We start from the raw sequence: 10,598 nt of genomic DNA on the forward strand, positions 1-10,598 counted from the left end.
CAAGTAAAAAGGGTACTTGTACTTGTAGAAGTTGGCAATTCGATCTTCAAACATGCTATTTATTTATATTCGAAGGTAGTGTTATATCATAATGATCTACAAAACAATCTATTACTGCTATTTCTTCAAATCATACTGAAATAATAGCTATTCATAAAGTAACTAGAGAATATATATGATTGAAATCAGTGATACATTTCATCAATGAAAGAAGTGGACTAAAATGTGATAGCAATGAACCCATAGTTCTATTTGAAGATAATAATGCATGCAAAGACAATTAAAAGGATGCTTCATAAAATAAGATGGAACGCAACACATTTCGCCAAAATTATTCTTCACACATGATCTTTAGAAGAACAGTGATATTGATATACAACAAATTCTTTCCGGTGATAATCTAATGGATTTATTCATCAAATTCTTACTAAGTTCAACTCTTGAGAAGATGTTATACAAGATCAAAATGCGAAGATTAACCATCTGAGTCACGATTTTTATTGGAGGAAGTAAATTGCTCATTGTACTATTTTTTTAAATTAAGATTTTATCCCACTAATTTTCTGATAAGATTTTTATTGAGGCAACGAACAAATGCTTATTATTATATGCATTGTTTTTTTTTGCTTAACTAATATTTTTTCTTACTAAATTTTTTCTAGTAAGATTGTTTAATAAGATACATTATCTATTAAATGAACATCAAAAGGGGAGTATATAAATATACACAATTTATTGAATGAACCATCAATCGAATATGCATTTAATTGAATAAACATCCAATAAATAAATATATGATTGAATAAGAATGCACAAGTAAATAGATTCCAGTTCATTTGACAATGAGTAAAAATCAAATAATGATTAATATATTTGTATATTTACCTTGTTTTCATTTGACCATGAGTCAAAAATTGAATAATAATAAATATTTTCTATATTTACTTTATTTTCATTTGAATATGAGTCAAAAATCAAATAATAATGGGAAAATGCATAAGTACCCTCCAATCTATGCCCGAAATTCCAGAGACACACTTTTACTATACTAAGGTCCTATTACCCCTCCGAACTTATTTTATAAATAATTTTATACCCATTTTCGGCCTACGTGGCAGTATCTTCTGGGCCCAGCGCGTGTTGATAATTTTTTATTTTTTGGTTTTCGTTCAAAGAGAAAATACCGGTTTATTTCTGGGCCCAGCGCGTGTTGATAATTTTTTCAAGCTATCTGGTTGATAGTGCCACGTAGGCCGAAAAGGGGTAGAAAATTATTTATAAAATAAGTTCGGGGGTAATAGGACCTTAGTATAGTAAAAGTGTGTCTCTGAGATTTCGGGCATAGGTTTGGGGGGTACTTGTGCATTTTTCCAATAATAATTAATATCTTTTTACATTTACTTTATTTTCATTTGACCATGATCAAAAATCAAATAATAATTAATATCTTTCTATATTTACTTTATTTTCCTTTGATCATGAGTCAAAAATCGAATACTAATTAATATCTTTCTATATTTACTTTATTTTCATTTGACTATGAGTCAAAAATAAAAAAATAATTAATATCTTTGTATATTTACTTTATTTTCATGTGACAATGAGTCAAAAGCCGAATAATAATTAATATCTCTCCATATTTACTTTATTTTCATTTGACCATGAGTCAAAAATTGAATAATAATTAATATCTTACTATATTTACAACCCTTTTGCTTGCCCAATTTCGTCATTTGATTCTTATATATAGCCCTAAAAATTATACCCCTAATACATATTACATGAAGTTGCCAGTCTTGTTTGTTCATCTCCAAACTGAACCTTGCCCATTTTAGCTAGTAAGCATTATTATTACTACTAGGATTTCTTGCCTAGTGGAACATCAATAAAAATTGTTAGTCATGCTTAGAATAACTTTGTGATTGGATACTCATTCCAATTAAAATGAGAGAAAAAAACACAAGAAATTAAGTGTTTTCGATCTTCATCTTGATTTTTGCCCCTTTTTCTCTCATTTGAATTAGAATTAGAATTCAATAATCTCACAAAGTATTTCTGAGCATGACTAACAACTTGTATTGATGTTCTACTAGGCAAGAAATTCTTCGTAATCCTTTGAAGAATGCCCTGTGTTCATTCTCTATCCATGGATTTCCTTTCTTATTTTTTCTTCCCATAAAATCTTTTTTAGATATTTTTGCAGCAAGTTGTAGTTGTGCTTTCTCAACTACAACTTCAATTTATGCTTTTTATTTCTCAATGCACGTTTTGTGATTATGCCCGCATTGCTATTTTTTTCTCTCTTAATTTGAGAATTTAAGAATAATAGTGTCATTTTCACTTTTCCTAATATTTAATATTAGTTATGTAATCAGTTCTTATTTTTTAGTAAGATTACTTGCCCTTTAGTTTATGTTACTAATCAATAAATTTATATGTAATTATCTTTTGAATAATAAGATTATTTGGATAATTTTTATACCGTCAACCAGTGCATATAACTTAAATCAATCTGTATTTACATCACAATAATTATTTTATCATACAATCATTAAGGTTTTTCTTCATTCAATATCTTTTATGTAAAATGTTCTCTTTTGTATGCCATGTAAAAGCTACTTTGTATTTATTACAATCAAGTACAAATTAGGGAAAGTGTCTTTGGAATAAGGGAAGATATTCCAAATTATTTATGGCAAGAAGGTAAAGGATTATGACTATACTAACTATAATTTACCTTTTTTTCTACTGTGTTTTAATATCCCAAAATATTATATGATAAATAAAGAAAATGGTGAAAATAATAGTTGAAACATTTCATAAAACTTCCTGAAAAAATATTTTTTCTTGGAGGGAAATGCACACACCTTATATTTCCATTAATTTTTTCTCGGTATAAATTGTCACGTAACATGTTTTAATATTGAATGTTATTTGCAGGAATCAGGAGATCTCAGAGAGGAGTTCTTATGTTTGATCCTCTTGACACAGGGAAAACATCTTGGACAAAGATATTGCAACAAAGTGTGGGTACGGGGAGAGTGAACGATTAACACAGTGTTTAAACGCGCTTGCCCATACTCATCAATGAAAATTGTTGTTGGAGCATGAGTACGGGCAAACTCAAATAAGCACTGTGTCAATCGTTCACTCTACCCATACAATTTTCCACACAACAAACTACAAGAAATATTCATAAATGTTGTCCCACACTCTGTGGCAACACATCTTTGGCCAACAATGTTATTCCTGTGTCAGGAGAACCAAGCAGAACAACTCCTCTCCAAGGTCTCCTATCACTGCAAATAATATTTAATATTACAACATGTTACATGACTGTTTGTTACGAGGAAAAATTAAAGGGAATCTGAAGTGTGTATGGCATTTCCCTCCAAGAAAAATATTTTTTGGGGAAATTATATGAAATGTTTCAAATTCTTTCGGCGTTTTGCGGGTCTCTATTAAAGATTAATATTAATGAAACTAGCAAATTCGGAAATATTTTGTAGATCTTTTATTAGAAGAATGCATAATAATGTCAAAATATGGCAGTTAGAGCGAGTGATATGAAGTTCAAAGTTAAGATAATTATAAAAAAAAATGACCTGATTTTCTTCCTTTTGGGAAAATGATGAAAAATATGTTGTTGAAGTGTAACTTCCATGGACCAAACATGCATCCATTAATCATTCATTAGTAGGCTAATATTTCAGAATCAACTATCTGGACCAAACATGCATCCATTAATCATTCATTAGTAGGCTAATATTTCAGAATCAACTATCTGGACCAAACATGCATCCATTAATCATTCATTAGTAGGCTAATATTTCAGAATCAACTATCTGGAGTACCTAGAAACCCCTTGGAATTATTTTCCATAATGTCCTTTTTAAGTTGAGTAACCAATTCAGGAAGAGGTTGTCACGATCCTAAATTGGACGTGATGACACTAGTCTATTCCCACCAAGACAAGTCAGCCTCAACTCAATGAAAAGAAAGAAAAATGAAAGATAAAGAAAGAACAAGATAGAAGCGGAAAACTTATTCATTCTATTCATAAATTGCTAGTTGTCACGTGTAAAAGCCACTAATACATAAATTGTGGAATTAAGAAATAAGTACAAGGCTCAAGTTTTTGCCTCTCAAATAGAAAAAAATATATAAAAAAAGAATTATAGGGCCCGTCGGGATGACAAACAACTACCTCTCAATAGTTGTTTGATAAGCCTCAGAAGTAGAAGGACAATCACACGATACCAGGCTCGAAATCTACACAAGTGTAGAATCAAAGAGTGAGTACAAACAACACAAAACATTTCTACAATACACATCTTTGATTCTACACTTGGTCCAATAATCACAGTTAATCAACCAACATGTATCAAGTAAGTCAATCTCAATGTGAAGTAGATCAATCACAAACAACAAGAGCATCAATCACGGTTCACAAGTAGGTAAAACATAAGCATAAAAATGCATTAAATCATAGTAATCAAACTATTGCCAGAACCATTTCTCTTCGGCACAATATCACTAACCGGAACCATTTCCCATTGGCTTTATATCATATCACTAACCTAAACTATTTCCCATCAGCTTTATATCATATCACTAGCTACCATTTCCCATTAACTTTATATCACTAGCCGAAATCATTTCACACCGGCTTTATATGATATCACTAGCTGAAATCATTCTCCATCGGCTTTATATCATATCACAAGACGAAACCATTTCCCATCGGCTTTATATCACATGTCTCACCATGGTGTACAACAATCAATGCACATAAGCAAATTCACACCATAAGAAGGAGACAACAATTCAAGCAATTCAAGTCCACATTCATGCTATCAAACATTTGATCAATCAATCAAATAGGGCCCACAACAAGGCAAATCACAAGTTTTGATGTTAAAATCATAAATAATCAAAGAAAAATGAAGTTTTAGGGTTACAAAAGCTTTTTCAAAAGATTTAGCACAAGAAATCTCTTCAAAATCTCCTCCAAGGGTTTTGCCAAGCTCAAAATAGAAAATAGGGCTTAAACCCTGAAATTTCAGAGCAAAAACCCCTCTCTGATGTTGCAAAAACGACCATGGTTTCACAAAAGTGAACCCCGCTAAAACTTGGCCATCGCGATCGTTAATTGGCCTTCGCAGAAGCGAAGGTCACGATCGTGGCACTTCCATCACAAAAGCGAAGGTCAGGCCAAGTGCAACCTTCACAATTGCGATCAGGTCTTCGCCAACGCGACCATCACGATCATGAAAATTTCTCTGCATTTGTGAGGCCTGCAACATTAGAAAATACAAGCATCGCTCAAAACATCAAAGTGAACCTTGAGATTCATTCAGAACCCCGTACACACAAACCATATATAAAAATTGACTATACATGACGTTACAAACTTAATGGAACTATCGAAATACGAATCTGAGGTTTCCTTGACCCAATATCCATGAAAGTCACAAGAAACTAACATAACGCCTAAAAAGACTAAATCAAGCTCGGGACCTCTCAAAAATCAACCAAGACCTCTCCTAGACCTAAAATCATCCCCCAAATTCAATGAACTCTCAAAATTCCGATTCAAGCATCCGAACCCCGAATGTTCACCAAAGGTCAACCCAAAGGCTAAATTTTCACAATTTTCCAACTTAGGATCTCAAATCCTTAAAAAGACTTCAAATTTGAAACTGACAACTCTCACAAACAAGATGCCACATTCCGAGACTGATGGAATCAACAAAATTCTATTCCGACACTCGAAACTCCAAAAGACGCCGACAACCACTTTTAATAACTTTGGCCTTTCAAACTCAAATCTTAAAAAAATTCAAAATTTACAACTCAAAGCTCGAAACCAATTTTTAAAACTCAATTAGAAACAACTTGGGATCAATATTAGGAGGAGCGAAATGGTAAATACATAAAATTTTCCAAAAAAGACCAATCGAGTCATTACACAGGTCCATTGTGCTTTACATTTGACTTAACGTCTTCTACAACATTATGATAGTTGTAAAGGAGGACGATAAAAATATTATAAAGAATTTAAAGTCTCAGCTTAGTACAAATAGAGTAAAGGAGCTTGCCGTTAATTTTTTGGTTGTGTATACCATTTAGCCAAACAAAGAGGCACGTGACATCATCCTAGGCATTTATCCAATTTTAATTTATTTACCCGAAATTAAAATAATTCACCCAACTATTGATTTCTAAAATTCAATTAAGACCAAATTATAAACCAAATCCTAGTTCCCAAATTCTATGAGTTATGTTGTGATCGAATTGAGGCTTTTAACGTATTAGTATTGTTGAGAGATTTTTCATAGAATTACATTATAATGAATTATCATTTTGGTGTCGCTGCCTTCAAATGCAAATTGGTGGTGTTTGGTTGAACTTGCTCGTGATTCCAAGATTATTTCTGGTGGAGGCAATGATTGTTCTAAGCATACACATGAAAAAATTAAAGATAAGAAGGGAAAAAAACAAAAAATATCGTAAAATCAAGGTTTCAAAGTATAAACTTTATTTCTAATATAATTGTTAGCGTGTACGAGTTGGGAGGTCATCAATTGACTCTTGTAGCCTATTAGTGGCAACAAGTAAATTAAAATCGAATAAATACCTATGATAATGTCCCGTGTCCCTCCGTTTGGCTAAAGGGTATATACAATCCCAAAAATTAATGGCAAAGATATGTACATACATATAGTATAATGAAGGATATATGCATACTTTTATGATAGTTCAGGAATATATTAGGCCTTTTCTAAATTTTAAATGACCCTAACTTTGATCTATATACTTTTAGATGAGTCAAGTTCAGAAATAGCCTTAAAATGGATTGTTTTTGTTATTTTGTTCCCGATAAGAATTTTTTAATAAAATGACTTTCATAAGAGGTGGTTTTGATTTTTTGGTAATATTTGACAAATTTGATTCATACGACAAATATTTGAACTTTTACTCATAAGGCAGATTCTCATTGACCAAAAGTTGTCTTATAGACAAAAAATAAACTTAGGTATGTTGCCCATTAGACATATGTTCTTTTTTTTTACCATAAGCCGTAACTTATAGAGTACCCCATACGTTAGACTTAGTGAAATAGTATAAAATATTGCCCGTGAGGCATAAGTTATTTTTTTAAGCCCCTAAGCTATGTTTTGTCTCTAAAGCAAAATTTATAAGAGTGTTAGACTTAGTGAAGTAGTGTAAATTGTTGTTCACATGACATAAGTTGGTTTTTTTGAAGCCCCTAAGCTAAGTTTTACCTTTAAGGCAAGAGTTATATAGTATCTCATGAGTGTGTTTGATATGTTGGAAAATATATTCTAGAATATGTTTTCTAATTTTTTCATATTCGGTTGGGCTAAACGTTTTGGAAAATATTTTCTAAATCAACTTATTTTTCTCAAATTTAAGAAAAATGACTTACCTTTAAAAAGCAAGGAAAACATTTTTCAACTCTTTTTACAGCCTCACACCTCTCAATTTTTTTTTATCCTAACTCAAGTCTAGAGTATCGATTCTCGATACTAATTCAAGATCCGACTCCTAATCTTCAATTTGAGATTCAACTTCTGACCTCGATTCGAGAGTTAAATCTCGGGTCCTAAATTAAGTCAGGGCAGATCTCAAGTTAAGATTAGAGGTCAAATCCCAGATTAGATGTCGAGGTCGGGTCCTAAATCATGTGTCCGAATAAAGTTTCGAGTTGGTTATCAAAGTCAGGTTTCAGTTCGAGAGTCGAGGTTGGTTCCTAAATTAAGTGATGAGTTTGGGTCCCAAATAAATTGTCGATGTTAGGGTCAGATTCAATTTCAGAACTTGGGTCCTGAGTAAGGTGTCAGAGTCAGGTTTTGGGCCGAGAGTTGAGGTCAGATCCTATATCAAGTGTCGAGTTTGGATCCAGTTTGGATGTCGAGCCGTTCTAGAGATGGGTGTCAAGACAGGGTTTCGAGTTGAGTGTCGGAGTCAAGTTTTAGGTCGAGAGTCGAGGTCGGGTCCTAAGTGAGGTGTTGAGTTTGGGTCCCAGACCAATCGTCAATGTCGAAATTATATCTAATTTTGGAAGTTGGGTTCCGAATTAGGTGACGGGGTAAGGCCCTCATTTGAAAGTTGAGTTCAGTTCTAGTGGTTGTTCTCAATTTGAGTGTCACATCATGATTCAAATATCGAGGTTAGATCAAGGTTCAGAATTTGGATTTCAGATCGAGGCTCAATTTGAAAATCAGGATTAAATCTTGATTTGAAGTAACGACATGGGTCGGGAGTTAGGATCGATTTGGGTGTTGGCTTGGATTCTGAATCGAATATTGGGGTCGAGTCTTGATTCAGGTGGCAGGTCCTGGTTTAGGTTTCAAGGTCAAATCAAGGTTTGGAAATCGAATCCCAAGTTTGAAAGACGGGTCCCGAGTTCAAAATCCAGGTCCTAAGTGGGGTCAAATCCTGGTTTGGAAGTCACGATCGGGTCCTAATTTGGAAATAGGCACCTGGGTCAGGTGCCGAGGTCAGATTTAGGATTGAATATCGAGTTTTGGGGTCATGTATAGATTCCGTCATCGGGGTCATGTCCAGGTTCAAATTTCGGAGTCAGATCCTTGTTTGAATGTTGAGTCTCTAGTCGAAAATTTAGGACAAGTCCTAAGTCGGGTGTTGGAGTCGTGTTCCAATTTGAGTGTCATAGTTAAGTTCTAATTCGAATGCTGGGTCTCAGGTCAGGAGTCGGGGTCAGGTGTTGGTATCAGGTCCCGAGTCGGATCTCAAGAATCCTAAATCGTTTGTTCGATCGTGTTCTGATTTGTGTGTCAGTGTCGGGTTTCAGATCAATTATTAAGGTTGGTTTTCAGGTCAGAAATTGTTTTCCTAAAAGGTATTTTCTACTCTTTAGCCAAAAGTAAAAGATATTTTCTAACAAAATATTTCATTCACCAACCATGCACTAGAAAGTATTTTTCGAATTTTTTTTCACTCACCAACCAAAAATGAGAAATTAAGTTAGAAACTAGCTTATTTTTAAATTAACATTTTCAAACTACTCTTTATGTTTGTTTTTTCTTTCAATATCTATCTATAAGACTCATTATTGATGAGTATCGCTACTGTGACATCTATATAAATATTAAAATTCATGCAACTAAAAATAACACAATCTCCTTCATTCAAAGCAATTTGGTTAGTTGACATCTTACTTTTGCATTGAAATAACAAGATCTATTGATATTTACGAAAAGAAAAATAAATCTACTTCTAAATCAAATCTTATAGAAATCTTTTTACTTTCACTATGTTCTTTATTTATCACATATAGCGTTAGGATACTAAAACAATGTAAAAGAAAAGGGTTATTATAGTTAGTACAATCATAATCCTTTACTTCCTTCCCATAAATACTATCTGAAATATTTTCCTTAATCCAAAGACACATTTTCCCTTGTTTTAACTGAATTATAATAAATGTAAAGTAAAGTAGCTTTTACACCATATAGAGAAAATAATGCAAGAAATCAAGTGTTTTCGATATTCGTATTGAAAAAACAGAGGATACACGTAATCAAGAAAGTCATAATGTGCCAAGTTTTGTACCAAATTACATGATGAAAAGTGTTCCAACAGTAATGCCTCTTACTTGGGTTTACATGTATCCATATAATGCCTCTACGTCAATCAGTACTACTACATTCGACAAGCCATTTTCTGGGATTTCTTCGTCTTCTTCTTCTTCTGAGGATAATAATTTGGAGTTAAAGTTATAGTCAAGAAGATATACATAAGGCTACTTATTCTTTGATGTTTTTTTTGTATGGAGAAAAGTCTTATTGTAGTTGTATATTTCCGACATATGAAATGAAACCATAGTTAGTTCTTGATTCTTTCATCGTCTTGTTGTATTCCACATCGACATTAAGTGACTATAAATCCATCAGTTGGGAATAATGAAAACTAGGAGTTGTTTTATTTCTATGTTCGGGACTTAAACGTGAGCCTTTGACATCGGTGTCGACTCTTTTGCCAAAACAAAATAAACACAAGGCAATCAGGAAGAAAGAAAAAGGAAAAATATGGAGTAAGAGCTAACAAAACAGAATGGGGGTTGTGATATTATACTTCAAGCTCATGAGTCATGGCCAATAGTGTTAACATGGCCGTCTTAACCACTAGGCCACTAAAGCTATTTTTTGGGGCCCCCATTTTATAAAAAAAGTACATATACATATTATTAAAAAAATTATATTAATTTTTTGAAAAAAAAAAATGTGTAAGAGGTTTTATTGTTTTTCTTGAATTTTTTTTATTGTTGATATTCTTAAGTATATGTAAATTGTTTTAATTGTTCTTAAAATTTATTCAATTTTAATATGTCAACTAGAAAACATGATTCCGAGTTTGCAAAAAGAGAGAAAATTATTATTGAAGAATTAAATAAATCTTAAAATAGAGCCCTTGATAGATTTTTAACAAATAAAAAAATATTGGAGGATGTTCTTCAAATGAACAAGTCACCATTAGAATTGATTTAGATGATAATAATATCCAAGAATAAAATCTAGAAGAAGTTGGTGAAAATGTGACATTGTTCC

Source organism: Solanum tuberosum, unplaced genomic scaffold (assembly GCF_000226075.1).
Source record: "Solanum tuberosum cultivar DM 1-3 516 R44 unplaced genomic scaffold, SolTub_3.0 scf00524, whole genome shotgun sequence".
Taxonomy (NCBI): Eukaryota; Viridiplantae; Streptophyta; class Magnoliopsida; order Solanales; family Solanaceae; genus Solanum; species Solanum tuberosum.